The sequence below is a fragment of the Eriocheir sinensis genome, chromosome 57, assembly GCF_024679095.1.
Source record: "Eriocheir sinensis breed Jianghai 21 chromosome 57, ASM2467909v1, whole genome shotgun sequence".
NCBI classification, from domain to species: domain Eukaryota; kingdom Metazoa; phylum Arthropoda; class Malacostraca; order Decapoda; family Varunidae; genus Eriocheir; species Eriocheir sinensis.
In genome coordinates, this window is record NC_066565.1 from 9,220,607 (window position 1) to 9,246,049 (window position 25,443).

The following is a 25,443-nucleotide window of genomic DNA, read 5'->3' on the forward strand; positions in this document are numbered from 1 at the left end:
CCATTCGTTCCAGTCTGACTTTGTATCTAAGGGTAGCCTTCCTAAATCTTTCCCTAAGGTGCTCCACCCCATATATCACCCCTCAAAGCTTCCACCGCCGCATACCTTGGTGCATTCAAAGCTAACGTGTCACCTGGCAGCGTTGCCATCTGGAACTTTATAATTCCGCTACACACACGAGCCTCAAACACGCTACATTGGACCACAAACGAATCGTTTGTGGTCCAATGTATCGTTTGAAACGATACAACTTGTAAATATATTTCCACATCAGACGAAATAATGTTATCTGCTGGTTACTGTATAGCCAGGTACCCAAGGCAACACGAATCTGGCAGTGCAGTGCATTATACGGGTATAAGGGTACGTAAGGTTGGGGGGGTCGTCATTTCCTGCGTACAATACACACACGTTTTGGCAGCACAATGCCTTACACGGGTGTGTGTCATAGGTAAGGTTGGGGCGGAATTATGGGCAAGACAGACGGCCCCTGACCACAGGAAGGCACCATGACGGCAACACACCTGCCCTGACGGCCCCATGCACACGCCTGCCCTGGCAGCCCCACACCTGCCCTGATGGCCCCACACCTGCCCTGATGGCCCCACACCTGCCCTGACGGCCCCAATCCTGCCCTGATGGCCCCACACCTGCCCTGACGATCACACACCTGCCCTGATGGCCCCACACTTGCCCTGATGGCCCCACACCTGCCCTGATGGCCCCACACTTCCCCTGATGGCCCCACACCTGCCCTGACAGTCACACACCTGCCATGACCGCCCAACACCTGCCCTGACAGTCACACACCTGCCCTGACGATCACACCTGCCCTGATGGCCTAACACTTGCCCTGATGGCCCCACACCTGCCCTGACGATCACACACCTGCCCTGATGGCCCCACACTTCCCCTGATGGCCCCACACCTGCCCTGACGGCCCCACACCTGCCCTGACGATTGCACACTTGCCCTGACGATCGTATACTTGCCCTGACGATTGTATACTTGCCCTGATGGCCCCACACCTAGCTGCCCTGACGATCGCACACTTGCCCTGACGGCCCAACACCTGCCCTGACAGTCCCACACCTGCCATGACGGCCCCACACTTGCCATGATTGCCCCACACCTGCCCTGACGATCACACACCTGCCCTGATGGCCCCACACTTCCCCTGATGGCCCCACACCTGCCCTGACGGCCCCACACCTGCCCTGACGATTGCACACTTGCCCTGACGATCGTATACTTGCCCTGACGATTGTATACTTGCCCTGATGGCCCCACACCTGCCCTGACGATCTCACACCTGCCGTGATGTCCCCACACCTAGCTGCCCTGACGATCGCACACCTGCCCTGATGGCCCCACACCTGCCCTGACAGTCACACACCTGCCATGACCGCCCAACACGTACCTGCCCTGACAGTCACACACCTGCCATGACGGCCCCACACCTGCCTGGACAGTCCCACACCTGCCATGACGGCCCAACACGTCCCCAGCTGCCCTGACGATCGCACACTTGCCCTGACGGCCCAACACCTGCCCTGACAGTCCCACACCTGCCGTGACGGCCCAACACCTGCCCTGACAGTCCCACACCTGCCATGACGGCCCCACACCTGCCCTGACTGTCCCACACCTGCCATGATGGCCCAACACCTGCCATGATGGCCCCACACCTGCCCTGACTGTCCCACACCTGCCATGACGGCCCAATACCTGCCCTGACAGTCCCACACCTGCCATGACGGCCCCACACCTGCCATGACAGTCCCACACCTGCCGTGACGGCCCAACACCTGCCCTGACAGTCCCACACCTGCCGTGATGGCCCAACACCTGGCCTGACAGTCCCACGCCTGCCCTGACAGTCCCACACCTGCCATGATGGCCCAACACCTGCACTGACAGTCCCACACTTGCCATGATGGCGCCACACCTGCCATGACAGTCCCACACCTGCCATGATCGCTCACCACCTGCCATGATGGCCCAACACCTGCTCTAACAGTCCCACACCAGCAATGATGGCCCCACACCTGCCATGACAATCGCGCGCACCTGCCCTGACAACCTCGATCACACCTGCCCTGACAGTCCCACACCTGCCATGACGGCCCATACCTGCCCTGACGATCCCACACTTGCCCTGACCGACAGCCCCACACCTGCCTTGACAGTCCCACACCTGCCCTGACAGTCCCACACCTGCCTTGACAGCCCCACACCTGCCGTGATGTACGGCCCCACACCTGCATTGACGTATGGCCCCACATCTGCCCTCACAGTCCCACACCTGCCATGACGGCCCCACACCTGCCGTGACGATCCAACACCTCCCATGATGGGCCCACACCTACCGTGACAACCCCAAACCTGCACTGACGACACAACACCAGCCCTGACACACCCACACTTGCCTTGACGAGACCACACCTGCCCTGACAGCCCCAAACCTGCTCTGACAATCCCACACCTGCCCTGACATTGTCACACCTGCTTTGAAAGCCCCACACCTGCCCTGACGATCCAACACCTTCCATGATGGCCCCACACCTACCCTGACGACCCTAAACCTGCACTGATGACACCACACCTGCCCTGACAGCCCCACACCTGGCCTGACAAGCCCACACCAGCCCTGACATCCTCACACCTGCCCTGAAAGCCCCACACCTGCCATGACAGCCCCACACCTGTCCTGACAATAATCCTTGATGGGCCCACGCCTGCCCTGCCAACCCTATACCTGCTCTGATGACCCCACACCTGTACTGATGACCCCACATATCATTGCCCTATTTCGTGACAATCTATCGTCTGGTGCAGTGGTTCCCAATCTGGGGGGCATGCCTCCTTGGGGGGCGTGAGCTAGGTAAAGAGAGGGCGTGATTCCATCTGCCAAAAATTGCAGTTTTGCAAGAAATAAACACACACACACATGAAGGAGTAACAAATGATGTGGGGTGTGAGGATTTCTTATAAATCAATAGGGGGCATCATGTGAAAAGTTTGGGAGCCACTGGTCTAGTGTCTTTATTTCCTTGGCATTGGCTTATGTGTGTCTATTCAGGGGAAGGGACAGTTAGTTCACGTATTATTTCCCATTTCATAACATAATCTATCACCTTGCGTCCATTTCTTTCCCAGTAGTTCTTTGTATTTTTCCAGCAGTTTGTCATTTTCTTTTCTGTTCCTGTCCAAGAGATTTTGCCATAATTCAGAGGAAGGAGGAAGCACGCTGGTCTGTTGTGTTTCATCTCGTAATGTCCTTTTCGTAATTTCCAGCAGCAGCTTCCAATTATGTTTTCACTTTGTGTCACTTTGTATCTTCCAGAGGTTTGCGATTATGCTGTTACTTACTGTCTGGAAATGCTGCCTTCGTTGTGAGGATGGAAGAAGTAGCTACATATTATCCTCTGTATTAGTATAGCTACACACTATTATTCCATGATGTAATCTATTGCAATGTATCTTTTTGTACTTTCCAGCAGCCTGCAATCATGCCTTTCCTTCCTGTATTAATTGTGAGGATGGAAGAAGTAGCTACATATCATCCTCTGTATATACTAATAGAAGTAACTACACTATTATCCCATATTGTAATCTATTGCAATGTATCTTTTTGTACTTTCCAGCAGCCTGCAATCATGCCCTTCCTTCCTGTATTAATTGTGAGGATGGAAGAAGTAGCTACATATCATCCTCAGTATGTACTATTAGAGGTAGGTACATACTTTCCATACTGTAATCTATCGTAATGTATTGTATTGTATTTTCCAGCAGCCTGCAATCATGCCCTTCCTTCCTGTCTTGATCTTCCAACACTCAGTTCTAAGCACACAAGCACATGTTATCTTATTCCACCCCTTTGTTCTTCCTCCCTTCCTCAGTATCTAACCTTTCCTTGTTGGTTTCCATGAATAAGTTTTTTCCTTATTGAGTATGTCTTCCTAATGTAACTATTGGTCTATGTTTTTTGTTTGTTTGTTCTAGTCCACACACACACACACACACACACACACACACACACACACACACATGCATACAGACACACACCAGAATTGGTTTGGGAATTTTATTTTCTCATCAGCTTCCTGTCTACCCCTGTCTGCCTGTAGAACCAGAAGGCCCTCTTGGACGGCCCCAGCCCATTAGCGGAACGGGCGAATTTTATTTATAGTGGCTGCCATGATGTGACTCCTGCTTCATTTACTGCCCTCAGCTGTTTATTTTACCATAGAAAAAAGTGTAGGCATACATTCAGGGGAGGCAGTGGCTGAGTGGTTAGCGTGCCAGCCTCGCATTCGGTGCGTTGTCCATGATGGTTCGAATCCGCCGCTAACCACCTGGGATTTTTCAGTCACCGCCAAGTGGCCTAAGACTACCCACATGCTGTCCTGAAGACCACCTATCAACCCAGACTCTAGAAGAAGCTCTGCAGCACAAGTGGAATCAAGAATGAGCTCCGGGGGGGCAGCATGAGCCAATAATAATAATGGCACCACTATAAACAATTGCCTGCGCCATGAGGGGCCGACCATCAGGCTCACATGGATTAGCCTACCACGGCGCTGTAGGAAAAAATAAACAAACTTCAAAATGTCGTATGTATACATACATATTTCTTTCTTCTTAACCCGTCGCTGCAATTGCCTTCACTGGTAACCTGGTAACATAATTATACTCCCAGGCCTTTCTCTGCCTCTGTGGTTGATAGTGGAGTGTTTCCCATGTGGTACTGGCATGGTGGATATCCCTTCACTGGTAGCCTGGTAACATACACCCAGGCCTTTCTCGGCCTCTGTGGTGGATAGTGGAGTGTTTCCCATGTGGTATTGGTGTGCTGGATATCCCTTCGCTGGTAGCCTGGTAACATACACTCCTAGGCCTTTCTCTGCCTCTATGGTGGATAGTGGAGTGTTTCCTATGTGGTATTGGTGTGCTGGATATCCCTTCACCGGTAGCTTGGTAACATACACTCCTAGGTCTTTCTCTCCCTCTATGGTGGATAGTGGAGTGTTTCCCATGTGGTAATGGTGTGATGGATATCCATTCACTGGTAGCCTGGTAACATACACTCCAGGCCATTCTCTGCCTCTGTGGTGGATAGTGGAGTGTTTCCCATGTGGTATTGGTGTGCTGGATATCCCTTCACTGGTAGCCTGGTACCATAATTATACTCCCAGGCCTTTCTCTGCCTCTGTGGTGGATAGTGGAGTGTTACCCATGTGGTATTGGTGTGCTGGATATCCCTTCACTGGTAGCCTGGTAACATATAATCCCAGGTCTTTCTCTGCCTCTGTGGTGGATAGTGGAGTGTTTCCCATGTGGTATTGGTATGTTGGATATCCATTCACTGGTAGCCTGGTAACATACACTTCCAGGTCTTTCTCTGCCTCTGTGGTGGATAGTCGAGTGTTACCCATGTGGTATTGGTGTGCTGGATATCCATTCACTGGTAGCCTGGTAACATACACTCCCAGGTCTTTCTCTGCCTCTGTGGTGGATAGTGGAGTGTTTCCAATGTGGTATTGGTGTGCTGGATATCCATTCACTGGTAGCCTGGTAACATACACTCCCAGGTCTTTATCTGCCTCTGTGGTGGATAGTGGAGTGTTTCCCATGTGGTATTGGTGTGCTGGATATCCATTCACTGGTAGCCTGGTAACATACACTCCCAGGTCTTTCTCTGCCTCTGTGGTGGATAGTGGAGTGTTACCCATGTGGTATTGGTGTGCTGGATATCCAGTCACTGGTAGCCTGGTAACATACACTCCCAGGTCTTTCTCTGCCTCTGTGGTGGATAGTGGAGTGTTTCCCATGTGGTATTGGTGTGCTGGATATCCCTTCACTGGTAGCCTGGTAACATACACTCCCAGGTCTTTCTCTGCCTCTGTGGTGGATAGTGGAGTGTTACCAATGTGGTATTGGTGTGCTGGATATCCATTCACTGGTAGCCTGGTAACATACACTCCCAGGTCTTTCTCTGCCTCTGTGGTGGATAGTGGAGTGTTTCTCATGTGGTATTGGTGTGCTGGATATCCCTTCACTGGTAGCCTGGTAACATACACTCCCAGGCCTTTCTCTGCCTCTGTGGTGGATAGTGGAGTGTTTCCCATGTGGTATTGGTGTGCTGGATATTCCTTTAGTGGTAGCTTGGTAACATACACTCCCAGGTCTTTCTCTGCCTCTGTGGTGGATATTGGAGTGTTTCCCATGTGGTATTGGTGTGCTAGATATCCCTTCACTGGTAGTCTGGTAGCATACACTCCCAGGTCTTTCTCTGCCTCTGTGGTGGATAGTGGAGTGTTACCCATGTGGTATTGGTGTGCTGGATATCCATTCACTGGTAGCCTGGTAACATACACTCCCAGGTCTTTCTCTGCCTCTGTGGTGGATATTGGCGTGTTTCCCATGTGGTATTGGTGTGCTGGATATTCTTTCAGTGGTAGCCTGGTAACATACACTCCCAGGTCTTTCTCTGCCTCTGTGGTGGATAGTGGAGTGTTTCCCATGTGGATTTGGTGTGCTGGATATCCCTTCACTGGTAGCCTGGTAACATACACTCCAAGGTCTTTCTCTGCCTCTGTGGTGGATAGTGGAGTGTTTCCCATGTGGATTTGGTGTGCTGGATATCCCTTCACTGGTAGCCTGGTAACATACACTCCACGGTCTTTTTCTGCCTCTGTGGTGGATAGTGAAGTGTTTCCCATGTGGTATTGGTGAGCTGGATATCCCTTCACTGGTAGCCTGGTAACATACACTCCCAGGTCTTTCTCTACTTCTGTGGTGGATATTGGAGTGTTTCCCATGTGGTATTGGTGTGCTGGATATCCCTTCACTGGTAGCCTGGTAACATACACTCCCAGGTCTTTCTCTGCCTCTGTGGTGGATAGTGGAGTGTTTCCCATGTAGTATTGGTGAGCTGGATATCCCTTCACAGGTAGCCTGGTAACATATAATCCCAGGTCTTTCTCTGCCTCTGTGGTGGATAGTGGAGTGTTTCCCATGTGGTATTGGTATGTTGGATATCCTTTCACTGGTAGCCTGGTAACACACACTCCCAGGTCTTTCTCTGCCTCTGTGGTGGATATTGGAGTGTTTCCCATGTGGTATTGGTGTGCTGGATATCCCTTCAGTGGCAGCCTGGTAACATACACTCCCAGGTCTTTCTCTGCCTCTGTGGTGGATAGTAGAGCGTTTCCCATGTGGTATTGGTGTGCTGGATATCCCTTCACTGGTAGCCTGGCAACATACACTCCCAGGTCTTTCTCTGCCTCTGTGGTGGATATTGGTGTGTTTCCCATGTGGTATTGGTGTGTTGGATATCCCTTCACAGGTAGCCTGGTAACATACAATCCCAGGTCTTTCTCTGCCTCTGTGGTGGATAGTGGAGTGTTTCTCATGTGGTATTGGTGTGCTGGATATCCCTTCAGTGTTAGCCTGGTAACATACACTCCCAGGTCTTTCTCTGCCTCTGTGGTGGATAGTGGAGTGTTTCCCATGCGGTATTGGTGTGCTGGATATCCCTTCACTGGTAGCCTGGTAACATACACTCCCAGGTCTTTCTCTGCCTCTGTGGTGGATAGTGGAGTGTTTCCCATGTGGTATTGGTGTGCTGGATATCCCTTCACTGGTAGCCTGGTAACATACACTCCCAGGTCTTTCTCTCCCTCTGTGGTGGATAGTGGAGTGTTTCCCATGTGGTATTGGTGTGCTGGATATCCCCTCCCAAGGTTCAGAACTTTACATTTTTCCTCATTGCATTGTAGCAGCCACTTTTTGTTCCACTCCTATATCTTTTTGATGTCTTCTTGTAGGAAATCCACAGTCAAGGGGTTAAAAATAGGCCTTTCTGACAAACTGTTGCAATTTTTATAACACTCTTACTTCCCTTATAAGATTATATTACGTTGTTTGTCTGTCCACAACACAAGTCCTATAGCAATACTTCCTCTCCACAACACAAGTCCTACAGCAATACTTCCTCTCCACAACACAAGTCCTACAGCAATACTTCCTCTCCACAACACAAGTCCTACAGCAATACTTCCTCTCCACAACACAAGTCCTACAGCAATACTTCCTCTCCACAACACAAGTCCTACAGCAATACTTCCTCTCCACAACACAAGTCCTACAGCAATACTTCCTCTCCACAACACAAGTCCTACAGCAATACTTCCTCTATACAACACAAGTCCTACAGCAATACTTCCTCCCCACAACACAAGTCCTATAGCAATATTCCTCTCCACAACACAAGTCCTACAGCAATACTTCTTCTCCACAACACAAGTCCTACAACAATACAAGGATCGTAATGTTACGTCTACGTAAAGACGAGAAATAAGCAAACAGTGAGTGCTGGGCTGACGTAACCTTGCCTCGACGTACAGAGATCAAAGTGTGAATTGAAGTTACTTAAACAAACATCTCGTAAGTAAGGTTGACAAATTATATTCCATCAGTTTAAATGACATAATCTTCCCTATACATACAGATCAAGGTAACATATGAAATGAGGTTACTTATACAAACATCTCGTAGGTAAAGTTGGCGTAACTTATATTGTGGTAGTTTAAATGACATAATCTTCTGTATACATACAGGTCAAAGTAACATACGACATACGAGTTAATTGAGGTTACTTATACAAACATACCAGTGAATTGAGGTTACTTATACAAACATACCAGTGAATTGAGGTTACTTATACAAACATACCAGTGAATTGAGGTTACTTATACAAACATACCAGTGAATTGAGGTTACTTATACAAACATACCAGTGAATTGAGGTTACTTATACAAACATACCAGTGAATTGAGGTTACTTATACAAACATACCAGTGAATTGAGGTTACTTAAACAAACATACCAGTGAATTGAGGTTACTTATACAAACATACCAGTGAATTGAGGTTACTTAAACAAACATACCAGTGAATTGAGGTTACTTATACAAACATACCAGTGAATTTAAGTTACTTATACAAACATGCCAGTGAATTGAGGTTACTTATACAAACACCTCGCAGGTTAAGGTTGACATAACTTATATATCGTTAGTTTAAGAGACGTAATCTTGCCTATACGTACAGAGATCAAAATAACATATCTCGAGGGTAGGGTTCACGTAACTTGTATTTCATTAGTTTAAGGTTACGTATACTTACAATAACGTTGTAAAGAGGGAAAGAATAAAGGAAAGAAAGAAGGTGTGTTGAAAGGTCATCTTATCGCCTACAAACACCTAGAGCCAAACATTGGGGCGAGGGAGGGAGGGAAGGGTAGCACACACACACACACACACACACACACACACACACACACACACACACACACACACACACACAAATGAAATTATAAACACCAACCCACATACCCCAATCAAACACCTCCACACTAAACATCCTTTTTCGACCGTCCATGTTGAGAGAGGAGGAGGAGGCGGAGGAGGAGGAGACGAGAGTAGACGTGGAGCCGCCAGCGATGGAGTTGGCGGCTGTTCCTCCGTCCTTCCCTTCGGCGGCTGCGGCGGGTGACTTCTTGGCTAGGGTAAGGGAGGATAGGTTAAGTTAGGAGACATTAGGTAAGGCTAGGTGAGGTTAAGTTAGGGGAGGTCATGTAGTTTTATCTTTTAGGGTTCAAGGGCAATAAAACAAAAAAGGCATAAAAAACACTAGGTCCTGCCCCTGACCAGAGAGAAGGAAAAATGACAACGGGGCATAATTACCAGTGAGGGGGCGAGTCTCTCAAACTTGTCGCCCACCATCCAGTGATTGTACCTGGCGAACAGCATCATGAGAGCCAGGACCAGGTTGGCAAACTGCTTCACACACTCTGAAAGACACAGAAACTGCTCAGCAAGGACTGTATGCGGGCATCCTCAACACTTCCCCTCACATCAACTCTTTCCAAAGGCCAAGAAAAGGTATCAATTGCATTCTAATGACATGAGGTAATCCAGCTTTCCAGACAGAGCAACAGATCAAAAATAGACAAACTATGTAGAGGAAGCATTAGTTTGAGAAGGCTATAAGAAAATCCAGCTTTCCAGACAGACAACAGATCAAAAATAGACAAACTATGTAGAGGAAGCATTAGTTTGAGAAGGCTATAAGAAAATCCAGCTTTCCAGACAGACAACAGATCAAAAATAGACAAACTATGTAGACATCTTTTCCAAAATTTCAAAATGGCGCACCTTCACCCTGCCTCGGAGTCCCCGCCTGGGGGGGGGGGGACCACTCTATATACTATGATCAATAGTTTTAAGCCTGTAAAGAATAACCATTGTATAAAATGGAAATAAAGTTTCTGATTCTGATTCCTCTCCCTTCCCTTCCCTATCCTTTCCTTTCCCTTTCCATCCCTTCCGTTCCCTTCCTTGACCTTCCGTTCCCTTCTCCTCTCTTCAATTTCCTTTCCTCTCTCTTCCCTTTCTTTCCCTTCCCTTTCCTTCCTTGACCTTCCCTTCTGTTCCTTGACCTTCCCTTCTCTTCCCTTCCCTTCCTTGACCTTCCCTTCTCTTCCCTTCCCTTCCTTGACCTTCCCTTCTCTTCCCTTCCCTTTCTCAGCCTTCCCTTCCTTTCCTCTCCCTTCCCTTCCGTTCCCTTCCCTCACTCACCTCAGCACTGCTCTTCAGAGGGTTGGTCAAGTTATACACAAGCTCGGAGGAGTGGAAGATGCACTGGTGAGGAGGCTGGAAGACCACGAGGGGCGGCGCCAGGCTCACCATTAGGCTGGGGAGGTACACGTGTTCCCCCTTGTTGCTTGCTGTCACCTCAAGCCGGTTGATCTTGCCTATGATGACCGAACTGTTATTGCTGGAAAGTGAGGTTAAGATAAGATTACAAGTGAAGTTTGAGGACTTGAACAGAGCTTGAGAACTTTGACACAGCTTAACTGATCGCATCTTAACACACATTCGCATCCCATCCCCCTCGGACCAAACTGTTATTCCTGGAAAGTGAGGTTAAGACAAGAGAAAGTTTGAGGATGGAAGACTTGAACAGAGCTTCAGAACTTTGACGCAGCTTAACTGATGGCATCTTAACACACATTAGCATTCCATCCCCCTCAGACTGAACTGTTATTGCTGGAAAGTGAGGTTAAGACAAGATTACAAGTGAAGTTTGAGGATGGAAGACTTGAACAGAGCTTGAGAACTTTGACACAGCTGAACCAATCGCATCTTAACACACATTCTCCTCCCATCCCCCTCGGACTCACCCATCCAGGAACGCCACCTCGGTCTGCATGTCCACTTTGCACACCTCCTCCTTGCACCCCTTGGCTATGCTCACCACCATCTCCGCGCTGTTGAGAGCGTACGGGTTGAGAGAGAGAGAGAGAGAGAGAGAGAGAGAGAGAGAGAGAGAGAGAACTATCACTACAAGCTACAGAAACCCAGAGACAGAGACAGACAGAGACCAAATGAGAAGTAGACATAAAACAGCCATTATCAAGACACCTCTCCACCACAAATTGACCTCTCTCTTGGCCACTCTTTACTTTCGTCTATTATGGCAGCGGTGAGTAGCGGGCCTTTTTTTTCTATGCACTTTTTGTTGCCCTTGAGCCGTCTCCTTTGTTGTAAAAATAAATAAAAGCTACAGAAATCCAGACAGAGACAGACAAAGACACAGAGAGACAGACACACAGACAGAGAGAGAAAATGAGAAGCAAATAAAACATCAAGAGAGACAGAGACACACAGGGAGGGAAAATGAGAGAAAAACAGAGACAAAGACATAGAGAGACCCAGACAGAGAGAGAGAAATGAGAAGCAAATTAATAAAACAACCACACACACATAAATAGACTTAGACATATATTAAAAGCCACAACCCGAGATTTAGACAGAGAGAATTGCGAATATAGAAAAAACAGGGTAGCCTTCTCTCCAATCAGCTCCAGGGACGAGGAGTTCAGGAGACCGTACTCAAGCCTCATAATGATGTCACCGTCCGGGTCCTGCTTGTCCTTCTGCAAACACCACCAACAGCGAGGTAAAAAAAGTCCCCGAGTCAAATCCTACCACACCACACCACACCACACCACACATCACACCACCCCCAACCCAGCCACACCACACCATACCCCGCCGCACCACACACCACACAACACCATACCCCGCCCCACCCCACCACACCAAACCCAGCTGCACCACACACCAAACCCAGCCGCACGACACACCACACCACACCATACCCAGCCACACCACACACCACACCATACCCAGCCGCACCACACACCACACCACACCAATCCACACCACACACCACACTACACCACACCACACCATACCCAGCCCCACCACACCACACCACACACCACACCACACCACACCATACCCAGCCCCACCACACCACACCACACCCAGCCGCACCACACACCACACCACACCATACCCAGCCCCACCACACCACACCACACCCAGCCGCACCACACACCACACCCAGCCTCACCACACCATACCACACCCAGCCCCACCACACACCACACCATACCCAGCCGCACCACACACCACACCATACCCAGCCACACCACAAACCACACCCAGTCACACCACACACCATACACCATACCCAGCCACACCACACCACACCCAGCCACACCACATTACTCTCCCTTTTCCTTCCTTGGGATTTCCTTCCCTTGCTCTGCCTTCCCTTTCCTTCCCTTCCCGTTCTTGGGCTAGCCTTCCCTTCCCTACTGCAGCCTTGCCTTCCTCTCTCTTCCCTTCCTCTCCCTCCCATCCCCTTCCCTACCTTGGTCACTATAACTACTGTAGGCAGACACACTTCAGAAGTGGATCTTCATGTGCCTGGCAATGTCTCTCTTTGTCTTAAAGAGCTTTCCACAAACATCACACTTGAACTCTCTAAGGCCATAGTGCCTGAAGACGTGTTCATTGAGTGTCTGCTTCACACTGAACCTCTTCCCACACTCTTCACACTCATGACTTTTTACACCAGTGTGTGTAAGGGTGTGTGTATCAAGGTGACTCTTCAGGATGAATAGTTTCCCACATTCCTTACATTCATAGTTCTTCACACCAGTGTGTGTAAGGGTGTGTCTATCAAGGGTACTCTTCGGATGAATTTTTCCCACATTCCTTACATTCATAGTTCTTCACACCAGTGTGTGTAAGGTGTGTGTATCAAGGTGACCCTTCAGGGTGAATAGTTTCCCACATTCCTTACATTCATAGTTCTTCACACCAGTGTGTGTAAGTGTGTCTATCAAGGTGACCCTTCAGGGTGAATAGTTTCCACATTCCTTACATTCATAGTTCTTCACACCAGTGTGTGTAAGTGTGTGTATCAAGGGTACTGTTCTGGATGACTAGTTTCCCACATTCCTTACATTCTTACTTCTTCACACCAGTTTGTTTAAAGGGGTGTTATCTGTGGCCTCCGCTTGTGTTTAAGTCTTTGCCACACTCCAGACACAAACTTCCTCTCTCCTTTGTTGCTGGAGTTGCCAGCAGCAAGTTGCTTCATCTGGTGACCACTGACCCTCCTGCCCCTGCAGCAGTCTGCTCCTGCTTGTCCTGGCCACTCATGCTGCTGTCCAGCCCTGCAGATGAGGCGGCCCCAACCTTTGCAGCGGCTGAGTGTGTTGCTGTTGTCCTCGTTCTTTCCTTGTTCTCTTTTCCTCCACACCGGCAGCCTAGGGTCAGTGGTCGTGGTCGAGGGTGGACGTGCCCGTGAGAGCTCTGTAAAAGTGAAGGAATTCTCCAATAGTAATATTGCCAGAAGAATGAATCGTTCCAAGAATAATCCGTCTAGTAAGCAGGCGGGCACAAAACCAAGGATACTGTTGGATCTGGCAAAACAAGCCTTGCTGCTGGGGCGGGATGATCAGCTGACAGGGGCAGACGATAGCGACGCAGATAAACAAACAGACACATGCCCAGTCTGTAAGGTTAAGGTTGGTGAGGAAGACAAGGCTCTAGGCTGTGAACTATGTGAAATGTGGCACCACATAAAGTGTGAGGAGGTCACTGAGGCAGTGTATAATTTCCTGAGCAGCAATCAAGTAAGTAAGATTCACTGGTATTGTACCAAATGCGATATTGTTGCGGGGAAATTGTTCAAACAAGTAACCAACACATCCAAGAGACAGGATAAAGTAGAAAGACGTATGGATGCCCTGGAAACTAAAACCACTGAGGCATTAGAGGAGATCAAGAGTGATGTCAAGAATCTGAAGGAGGAAATTAGAGATGATATCAGGTCTCAAGTGAACAGTGAGTTCAAATCTAGGATTGATGAAGTCAAGCAGAAAGTTGGGGAGGAAGTCAAGAGTGTGATTAATGAAGCAGTGGAAAGCAAAACAGTTGATATAACAGTCGACACGAGGAACAAAGCAGGGCGGATCCAGAAAATCAATTTTGGGGAGCCGCTGGTAAAATTTCATAAGTTAGCGACAGCCTCAAACAGTGAAGATCAATGGATAGTGATGGCGGTTCTTTGCTTAAAATCCGCAGCTCGAGCAATCAACGTATATGTGACAAATGAATTTTTCTTGTATCTATTTATGAAGTGCAATCAATATTAAGCTGGCAAGCAATAACAAGAAACAATTCAAATTGCACATCCGACCCGTAAAAAGGCAGATCTGAACAGGTAGAAATCATCACCATACGATCACTCGAAGAAAACTAAATGTTTATTTCGCTATGTAAGCAGCAAGGGTGATCATAATACAGGTCATATATAAATTACAAACCTGACCTTTACAAAAAAGAGCTATTATGTGAAATTAGACGCAGCTGAAGATAAAAGGAATTCTTATAGGGCTTCTTTTACATGGGATTGAGGTAACACATTTGCAAAGATTGGCTGAAGTGCGACAGGCACTGTGTCGTCACCGAACCGACTCATCAACTCAGCCAAGATGTGGTCCACGAACGGAATGTACACCGCCCGGCGGTAGTACTCCTCAGCATTCTCGCACGGAACATTTGATCGCTGGGTCTGTCGTCCACAGAGTCGTGGCACAGGGATGGTGTCATGCGATGACCCCACCTCGACCAAAAGTTCTTCCGCTTTCGTGAACACGTCGTGAAAATGATTCTCCGCATCTGCTCTGAACTTGGCAAAAATGGTCTTGATGCCACGGCATCGGCTGACACCAGGTCGCCATCTTTCCTCTGAAGTTTGGCTCGGCTCGAGTATGTGCCAATATACACTCCACTACAACCAGTCCAACGAGAAAGCAGGAAACACGTATGGCGATGAGAAGGAGCCCAGCAGTGGCGTCAAGTTCCTCCTCGAGAAAAACAGCGATGACAGGCAGAAATTCAACGAAAACCATCATTCTGTCATGCCTCTCAATCCACCTGGTGGGGCACAGGGAACAAGCGTTTGGCGCTTGGCGAGGTAACCTTGACAACCTCTGTGAAGCGGAGAGACCGCATATTTGAAGGATGAACGAAGTTGTACACCTGGGTCAGTGTTGTACACCTGGGTCAGTGTTGTACACCTGGGTCAGGTTGTACACCTGGGTCAGTGTTGTACACCTGGGTCAGTGTTGTACACCTGGGTCAGTGTTGTACACCTGGGTCAGGTTGTACACCTGGGTCAGTGTTGTACACCTGGGTCAGTGTTGTACACCTGGGTCAGGTTGTACACCTGGGTCAGTGTTGTACACCTGGGTCAGTGTTGTACACCTGGGTCAGTGTTGTACACCTGGGTCAGGTTGTACACCTGGGTCAGTGTTGTACACCTGGGTCAGGTTGTACACCTGGGTCAGTGTTGTACACCTGGGTCAGGTTGTACACCTGGGTCAGTGTTGTACACCTAGGTCAGGTTGTACACCTGGGTCAGGTTGTACACCTAGGTCAGTGTTGTACACCTGGGTCAGTGTTGTACACCTGGGTCAGTGTTGTACACCTGGGTCAGTGTTGTACACCTGGGTCAGTGTTGTACACCTGGGTCAGGTTGTACACCTGGGTCAGTGTTGTACACCTGGGTCAGTGTTGTACACCTGGGTCAGGTTGTACACCTGGGTCAGTGTTGTACACCTGGGTCAGTGTTGTACACCTGGGTCAGTGTTATACACCTGGGTCAGTGTTGTACACCTGGGTCAGGTTGTACACCTGGGTCAGTGTTTGAAGAGCGATCTTCACTTCCTTGACGTCACACGCCTTCGTCAGTACAAGATTCTGTCAAGCAGTGGATTGGCTTGGCCAGGGTGTACTTCTTCATGAGTACTGCGGCACACCCTTTGAATGTTCCCACCATGGCACTTGCTCCATCGAAACCAAGTCCCCTGCACTTGGCCATGTTCAATCCGAGGTCTTCAACGGTGCGCAAAAGGAGCCAGGCTAAACCTTTACCGGTGAGGTCATGAGCACGCACAAAGGCAAGGAAGTCTTCCCTTATTTCCTCTTCCAAGTGCCGAATGATGATAGTGGCCTGCACTAAAATTCACTTTCTGCTTGCATGTGAGGAATGAGGTCACAAAGATTTTTTCCTAGGCCTTTAAATCTTACTCTATAATATTCAATATATGATTCCGGAACTTAAATACTGAAAATAAATAAAGAAAATCCTGAGTTCTCCAGAAATGCAACAGAAAGGTACCAGTTTTCGTTTTGACTCTCCCAGAAAGTGGACATTTTAGCAGATGGGGGGGGGGGGGCATCCAACACTCCCAGCCCCTCCCCCCCCCTAGGTACGGCGTACTACGGCCCTGTACTAGTATATAGATTGTTAGATGAGTGCGGGGCCATAAGAGCGCGGTGCCCATTGTGCCCTGGCCCTGCAGGAGTGAAAAATTACATCAGACACCGAAAAAATTTAAATCTTGCCTGAGCATCCCGTCCACCTCCGCATAGTAAAGCCCAAGGAACCACAGAGGAGGAATTTTTTAAAGTTTGGAGGACAGCGTCCAGAGCTATCTAGCGGCGGCCGGCTTCGCTCCCCACCTCTCTAGCTTCTTAGTGGTATCTTAAATATATTTTGTTTTCTCAATTCATGGGTATTTCAAATATTTTAGTTATCCTAATATTTTTTTTGGGGGGGCCCGGGTCATCTGGCTCCCCACCCCCATATCCGTGCCTGCATATGCCTACAGCCGACGACACATTCTGTATTATACAGTAGAGCCCCATTTAGCGCGAGAATTAGGTGGATGAACGCGGTCGCGCTAACTGAATTCGCACTAATTGAATAAAGTAACCAATATGAAAAAAGTTATTTGGTGCAGACGTGGGTCTGACTTTTGGGTTTGATAATTACTCAAAATACGCAGTCATCAGTTATCGAGACAAACTGGTAAGAGAGAGGACTGTGTTAGACTGCAGGAAGATCTCTACAGGATGCAACATTGGTCGGGGAAGTGGTTGTTGGAGTTCCACCCTGAAAAGTGCAGTGCTTTGAGGCTAGGAACATCAAATGAAGAAAAGGTCACATGCAACATGAGGGAGGAGCTAAGGGACTACTTAGATCATCAAAATTAAAACACTAGGTTATTTTTTATGTTACTCAAAAAAGGAATATATTAAAGAGAAAAATCATTTAACTTTGCCCCCAGAATGATTATTCACTGCCTCAAATTTGATATTCCATATTCGTTTGTGAGCATGCCATGGTATTGAAGGCACCCGGTGTTGTGTTATTTGGTGTCCCATCGTCAAAAGCTGGCGCTTTTGTTTACAAACACTGGTCTCTCGTGAACTGCGCATGCTCCGACCAGTAAGTGTAGACCTGTACAGTCTCACAAAGCTTTTTAACACATTAAGAGTTGCTGGAAAGCTGAATTAAACATAGATCACCACCATCCTCGCTGTTTCTAGAACGACACTCTGTACATATAAATACAACTCGTACAGATCGAGTGTCGTTCTAGAAACAGCGAGGATGGTGGTAGCGGTACTGTATGTCTGATTCAGCCTTCCAGCAACTCTTAATTACGGTTTAAAGCTTTGTGAGACTGTACAGGTCTACGCTTGCTGGTCTGAGCATGCGCAGTTCACGAGCGACCAGTGTTTGTAAACAAAAGCGCCAGCTTTTGACGGTGGGGACGCCAAATAACACAACACCAGTTCGTTCTAGTATTACCGTCCATATGTACGTGTCAACATGTGGTTTTCAGGTTTTGTAAGTTTTCTAAAATACGGATCATGAAAATTTGAATTCATCTATGTTTTTTATTTGAAATATCAATATAGTATCGTTTTCGCCTATCGGACTTATCACAAGCTAGTATCGGAATTGTGGATTTATATCGGGTATCGGTTATCTCCTATATTTGTGTCTCCATTTAACGAATATCGGTTATCACCGTTAAGGTTTTTCATTATCAGTTATCGGTTATAAGGTTTTCTGTTATCGTGCCCAGCTATGGTAGTGATGTTAGTAAATTTGCAGATGATACCAAGATTGGTAGAGTAATTGAGTCGGATCAGGACGCTAGTATTCTCCAGGGTGAACTCAACAGATTGTATGACTGGGTGGATAAATGGCAGATGGAGTTCAATGTAGGGAAGTGCAGTATTCTGACTGTAGGTAGGAACAACCCCTCACATAACTATTGCTTAAATGACACTCTCAAAAGCAGGTCTGGGTGCGAGAGGATTTAGGGTCTTAGTGAGCTCTGATCTCCGTCCAAGGGCACAATGCATTCAATCTAGATATAGAGCATATAGGGTACTGGGATTTATTTCAAGGAGCGTAAGCAACAAAAGCCCAGTCTTCCTCAAACTATATTTAGCATTAGTTAGACCTCATCTTGACTATGCGGTTCAGTTCTGGTCACCTTACTATAGAATGGATATCAAAATGTTAGAATCGGTGCAGAGGAGGATGACTAAGATGATTCAGGGGTTGAGAAACTTGCCATACAAGGGAAGACTCAAACAGTTAAACTTGCATTCTCTAGAAAGGCGAAGGGTGCATGGAGACATGATCGAGGTTTATAAATGGATGAAGGGCTTTAATAAAGGAGACATTCATAAGGTTTTGTTGGTAAGAGAACCGGGTAGGACACGAAGTAATGGGTTTAAACTGGATAAATTCAGATTCAACAGGGACACAGGCAAAAATTGGTTTACAAACAGGGTGCTGGATGAGTGGAATAGGCTTAGCAGTCACGTGGTGAGTGCCAATACAATTGTCACATTCAAAAATAGACTAGATAAATTCATGGACAGCGATATTAGGTGGGGTTAGATACACGGGACCTTAGGGTCAAAGGAGCTGCCTCTACAGAATGGACATCAACTTGCTAGACTCAGTTCAGAGGAGGATGACCAAGATGATTCAGGGGCTGAGGAACCTCCCATATCAAAATAGGCTGAAACATCTAAACTTACATTCACTAGAGAGCCGAAGAGTGCGGGGAGATCTGATAGAAGTATTCAAATGGGTCAAGGGTTACAACAAAGGCGATATAAGTAAAGTACTGAGAATTAGCCAGCAGGATAGAACTCGCAGTAATGGATTTAAATTAGAAAAGTATAGATTTAGGAAATATAGGCAAGCATTGGTTTAGTAATAGGGTGGTGGGGGAATAGAATAGACTCAGCAATCACATAGTTAGTGCAGGGACGATAGCTTGTTTTAAGAGTAGACTGGATAGGGTAAAGATTCGTATTAGGTCCGTGCCAGTATCTCATAATCTACTTTAAGAAACCTCAGTATCTCTTCATATATCTTTTCTACAAACCTTCAACAGTCATGGAAACGCTTTGAAAATCCAATTTAAGGACTTTTTTTTTACTCTTGAAAATAGGGGATAATGTTTACGGAAGCGCGTCGCCTCCTGGTGCTGGCCGCGAGGCTCCAGCCGCCGCAGCCATAAAATAGCTCGCAGAGGGTTTAGGGTCGGGGAGCATATTTAAACTACTCCAACCAAACGGTAAATCTTGAGAATCACCACTCCACCCCCTCCACCACCCCAGCCCCCCCAATCCCCCAAGACAAGCCTGGGGAACTATGGGGAACCGGGGTATTGGGGGGGGGGAGCCCATATCACTGAAAAATGGCCTTCCAAAATTTCCCTAGAAAAATCCCTAAATCAGGAAAAATTCCCTAGTCTCGAAAGTAAGGAAAATCCCTACCGTATACTGTATACTCACATGCGTGGGCTAATCGCTAACCAATCATACCATCGCTAACCACCCCAAAACAGCCCTGAGCCATGACTCAAGGTCATCCAGGACTCGGGCTGAACAGGCCCAGGCTATACCCGGCCCTCAGCACAGCAGCCGTTGGGCTGCGTGTTCTAAAAAAATAAAATAACCACGCGTGGTGGACCTGGTCTCACATGCATGGGCTAGTCGCTAACCAAGCATACCATCGCTAACCAAGCGTACCATCGCTAACCAAGCGTACCATCGCTAACCAAGCGTACCATCGCTAACCAAGCGCACCGTTGCTAACCAAGCGTACCGTCGCTAACCAAACGTTTGTAGAAAAAAAATATATGAAGACCTAGTGATGCTTCATACGGCAGGTAATGAATGCGAGCTATTTTGCGGCGGCGGCGTTAGCTCGATTAATCCCTTTAGGGAGCTGTGGTTTTGGTGGTCGTTAGCTCGATTAATCCCTGTAGGGAACAGTGGTTTTGGTGGTGGACGGCCAAATCACTGAAAAATGGGCTTTCAAAATGTCCCTACAAAATCCCCAAAATCGGGAAAAATCCCTAGTCTCTACAGAAAGGAAATTCCCTAACGTATACTCTTTTAATCTATTCCTATATAGCTTAGCAGACGCCTCAGAGTGTATGTTGACGAGTGTAGGGAGTGCAATTGTATGGTCAGCGTGGTTGAACCCCCTACCACCCCAATCGTAGTCGAGCAACTCTTGGGAAATGTCATGTTTCATAATTACATATGGTACAATACTGATGGTTAACCCGTCCACTTCTTGTAAGTTGATGCTAGATAATTTTTACCGAGTAGTTTAAGGTACAAAATAAAACAGATTTGTGACAGCTGTCATCCAGATCGAACTGACGCTCCTGCTGTTAATTGACGCGGGAGTGACTTACCGACTGCTACGTATGACCCTGGCCTCCATTTTACTCAACCTCCACTAAAAGTATCTCGCATTGAACAATATCCGTTTGTTTTCTGACACGTGCTTGTCACACCATGTGACACATGACACGCCCGTGTCTTTGTTGGACCCGGTACTGGGATAGTAATCGATCCTTTTGTCAACCTACATGCACACCAATAAAGAGGTTAAATACTCAGTTAACACTTACCGAAAGGTAAAGTAGACGGATATTTTCAGGGAGTGAGTGTCGGGGCTTCCATCCATTATGGCGGCTTGAAAACAACTGACTTCAGGAACCCACCGTTAGGTGCCGCCGCTGATACCCTCGCTTAGTAATATTTTACGAATGGATTAGAAAATACAAATAGCTGCGGCATTAGTTGCTTTAATATAGAAAAAAAAATAACGTAAAACTCTTAAAAGACCGTTTTTTTGTCCGAAATTGTTATAATCCATGCGCATTTTGGATATTACTGACTTAGGAACTAGTTTGTAGGGTGCACTGCAAGGCAGGTATGAGGCTCAGTCTGTGTATAGAGGCGGTTGTGAAACAATAACAATGGACTTAGAAAATCCAAGCCACCTAACTCTATAATTAAAGAGGCTTGCCCCCCTGGCCCCTCCCCAAGGTAAAACGTATACGAAAATGCATTATAATGATAATTCTTTCACGTGCTAAATTACTACGAATATTGGTTTGTAGTGGTTATTCTTAAGTTTTGCCGAAAATATATATGAAGAGATACTGATGTTTCATAAAGTAGGTAATGAGATACTGGCACGGACCTAAAACGAATCTTAACCCTGGATAGCTACATGGACGAGGACGACAGGTGGCAGTGAGGTGTGGGTGCAGTAGGGTGACGGGGTACTGGATGCGTGCCTAGTACCGCCGGTATAACGAGGATCAAGCCTCTACCTGTAACCCCTGTAACTACACCTCACCCATCGTGAGTAGTGGGGGATTCTGGAGCTGCCCTGTGTAGGCCACCCGGCCTCTTGCAGTTTCCTATGTTCTTATGTTCTAGTGGAGGGCGGCCTGTCTTGTGCAGGACAGCTTACCTACTTCTGCTGCATGAGAAGGTTAAGACTTCCCGGCGGCGGTGGTGGAGGTGTTGTCCTGGCAGTGTTGGGGCTGAGGGTGTCGCTGGCCAGCAGGTCCCCAGCGCTGGCCCGTGGGTGTGGAGCCTTCGTCGTCTTCTTCTTCTGGGGTGTTTTAGGGGGCTGGTTGGGCAGGGCCAGAAGGGATGCTGCTCGGGCCTCGGCGCGTGCTGTTGTTGTCACCTGGCAGTGTTGCCAACTGGAACTTTCCGCTACACGCACGAGCCTCAAACACGCTACATTGGACCACAAACGATACAACTTGTAAATATATTTCCACATCAGACGAAATAATGTTATCTGCTGGTTACTGTATAGCCAGGTACCCAAGGCAACACGAATCTGGCAGTGCAGTGCATTATACGGGTATAAGGGTACGTAAGGTTGGGGGGGTCGTCATTTCCTGCGTACAATACACACACATGTTTTGGCAGCACAATGCCTTACACGGGTGTGTGTCATAGGTAAGGTTGGGGCGGAATTATGGGCAAGACAGACGGCCCCTGACCACAGGAAGGCACCATGACGGCAACACACCTGCCCTGACGGCCCCATGCACACGCCTGCCCTGGCAGCCCCACACCTGCCCTGACAGTCCCACACCTGCCATGACGGCCCCACACCTGCCCTGATGCCCCCACACCTGCGCTGACGATCGCACACCTGCCCCGATGGCCCCACACCTGCCCTGACAGTCGCACACCTGCCATGACCGCCCAACACGTACCTGCCCTGACAGTCACACACCTGCCATGACGGCCCCACACCTGCCTGGACAGTCCCACACCTGCCATGACGGCCCTACACGGCCACACCTGCCCTCACGATCGCACACTTGCCCTGACGGCCCAACACCTGCCCTGACAGTTCCACACCTGCCGTGACGGCCCAACACCTGCCCTGACAGTCCCACACCTGCCATGACGGCCCCACACCTGCCCTGACTGTCCCACACCTGCCATGACGGCCCAACACCTGCCCTGACAGTCCCACACCTGCCATGATGCCCCCACACCCGCCCTGACTGTCCCACACCTGCCATGACGGCCCAATACCTGCCCTGACAGTCCCACACCTGCCATGACGGCCCCACACCTGCCATGGCAGTCCCACACCTGCCGTGACGGCCCAACACCTGCCCTGACAGTCCCACACCTGCCGTGACGGCCCAACACCTGCCCTGACAGTCCCACGCCTGCCCTGACAGTCCCACACCTGCCATGATGGCCCAACACCTGCCCTGACAGTCCCACACCTGCCATGATGGCCCCACACCTGCCATGACAGTCCCACACCTGCCATGATCGCTCACCACCTGCCATGATGGCCCAACACCTGCTCTAACAGTCCCACACCAGCAATGATGGCCCCACACCTGCTCTAACAGTCCCACACCAGCAATGATGGCCCCACACCTGCCATGACAATCGCGCGCACCTGCCCTGACAACCTCGATCACACCTGCCCTGACAGTCCCACACCTGCCATGACGATCCCACACTTGCCCTGATCGACAGCCCCACACCTGCCTTGACAGTCCCACACCTGCCCTGACAGTCCCACACCTGCCTTGACAGCCCCACACCTGCCGTGATGTACGGACCCACACCTGCCTTGACAACCCACACCTGCATTGACGTATGGCCCCACATATCTGCCCTCACAGAGCAAGTATTGAAGCTGGCCAGCGCGTCCGGCACCCAGACCAGGATATAGTAAGTTTGGAACTGGAGTCACAGGCCTGAAGGGGCCTCTTCCAGAAGTCATCTGTGAGTATCTATGAGTATGACGGCCCCACACCTGCCGTGACGATCCAACACCTCCCATGATGGGCCCACACCTACCGTGACGACCCCAAACCTGCACTGATGACACAACACCAGCCCTGACACACCCACACTTGCCTTGACGAGACCACACCTGCCCTGACAGCCCCAAACCTGCTCTGACAATCCCACACCTGCCCTGAAATCCTCACACCTGCTTTGAAAGCCCCACACCTGCCCTGACGATCCAACACCTTCCATGATGGCCCCACACCTACCCTGACGACCCCAAACCTGCACTGATGACACCACACCTGCCCTGACAGCCCCACACCTGGCCTGACAATCCCACACCTGCCCTGACATCCTCACACCTGCCCTGAAAATCCCACACCTGCCATGACAGCCCCACACCTGTCCTGACACTAATCCTTGATGGGCCCACACCCGCCCTGCCAACCCTACACCTGCTCTGATGACCCCACACCTGTACTGATGACCCACATATCATTGCCCTATTTCATGACAATCTATCGTCTGGTGCAGTGGTTCCCAATCTGGGGGGCATGCCTCCTTGGGGGGCGTGAGCTAGGTAAAGAGAGGGCGTGATTCCATCTGCCAAAAATTGCAGTTTTGCAAGAAATAAACACACACACACACACACACACACGAAGGAGTAACAAATGATGTGGGGCGTGAGGATTTCTTATAAATCAATAGGGGGCATCATGTGAAAAGTTTGGGAGCCACTGGTCTAGTGTCTTTATTTTTTTGGCATTAGCTTATGTGTCTCTATTCAGGGGAAGGGACAGTTAGTTCATGTATTATTTTCCCATTTCATAACATAATCTATCACCTTGCATCCATTTCTTTCCCAGTAGTTCTTTGTATTTTTCCAACAGTTTGTCATTTTCTTTTCAGTTCCTGTCCAAGAGATTTTGCCATAATTCAGAGGAAGGAGGAAGCACGCTGGTCTGTTGTGTTTCATCTCATAATGTCCTTTTCGTAATTTCCAGCAGCAGCTTCCAATTATGTTTTCACTTTGTGCCACTTTGTATCTTCCAGAGGTTTGCGATTATGCTGTTACTTACTGTCTGGAAATGCTGCCTTCGTTGTGAGGATGGAAGAAGTAGCTACATATTATCCTCTGTATTAGTATAGCTACACACTATTATTCCATATTGTAATCTATTGCAATGTATCTTTTTGTACTTTCCAGCAGCCTGCAATCATGCCCTTCCTTCCTGTATTAATTGTGAGGATGGAAGAAGTAGCTACATATCATCCTCAGTATGTACTATTAGAGGCAGGTACATACTTTCCATACTGTAATCTATCGTAATGTATTGTATTGTATTTTCCAGCAGCCTGCAATCATGCCCTTCCTTCCTGTCTTGATCTTCCAACACTCAGTTCTAAGCACACAAGCACATGTTATCTTATTCCACCCCTTTGTTCTTCCTCCCTTCCTCAGTATCTAACCTTTCCTTGTTGGTTTCCATGAATAAGTTTTTTTCCTTTTTGAGTATGTCTTCCT

General features: G+C 48.4%; 4 protein-coding genes across 40 annotated transcripts in view; 2 read left to right on the top strand and 2 right to left on the bottom strand.

Annotated features, from left to right (window-relative positions):
* The window catches only part of LOC126984850 (uncharacterized), a 142,548-nt gene extending 133,206 nt beyond the window's left edge, over positions 1–9,342 (top strand). Inside the window, exons 7-8 of the mRNA XM_050839053.1 lie at positions 8,845–8,937; positions 8,969–9,342. The gene's annotated coding sequence lies outside the window, so the exon portion shown is untranslated. The remainder of the gene's footprint in view (positions 1–8,844; positions 8,938–8,968) is intronic.
* LOC126984846 (uncharacterized) overlaps positions 1–25,443 on the bottom strand; it is a 262,672-nt gene that overhangs the window by 129,973 nt on the left and 107,256 nt on the right. For 15 of the 37 annotated variants that reach the window (XR_007737948.1, XR_007737946.1, XR_007737947.1 and 12 more), the window contains exon 7: positions 22,102–22,376. The exons of 6 other annotated variants lie outside the window; for them this stretch is intronic. The gene's annotated coding sequence lies outside the window, so the exon portion shown is untranslated. Of the gene's footprint in view, positions 1–9,305; positions 9,570–9,752; positions 9,860–10,646; positions 10,846–11,251; positions 11,339–11,924; positions 12,008–22,101; positions 22,377–25,443 lie in introns of those variants that run through there. 16 more of the 37 variants (XR_007737969.1, XR_007737982.1, XR_007737980.1 and 13 more) reach the window with 10 other exon arrangements.
* LOC126984354 (putative protein TPRXL) overlaps positions 1–25,443 on the top strand; it is a 120,731-nt gene that overhangs the window by 57,313 nt on the left and 37,975 nt on the right. The window contains exon 4 of the mRNA XM_050837966.1: positions 8,539–8,968. The gene's annotated coding sequence lies outside the window, so the exon portion shown is untranslated. The remainder of the gene's footprint in view (positions 1–8,538; positions 8,969–25,443) is intronic.
* LOC126984355 (uncharacterized) overlaps positions 1–25,443 on the bottom strand; it is a 227,601-nt gene that overhangs the window by 39,637 nt on the left and 162,521 nt on the right. The gene's annotated exons all lie outside the window — the stretch shown is intronic.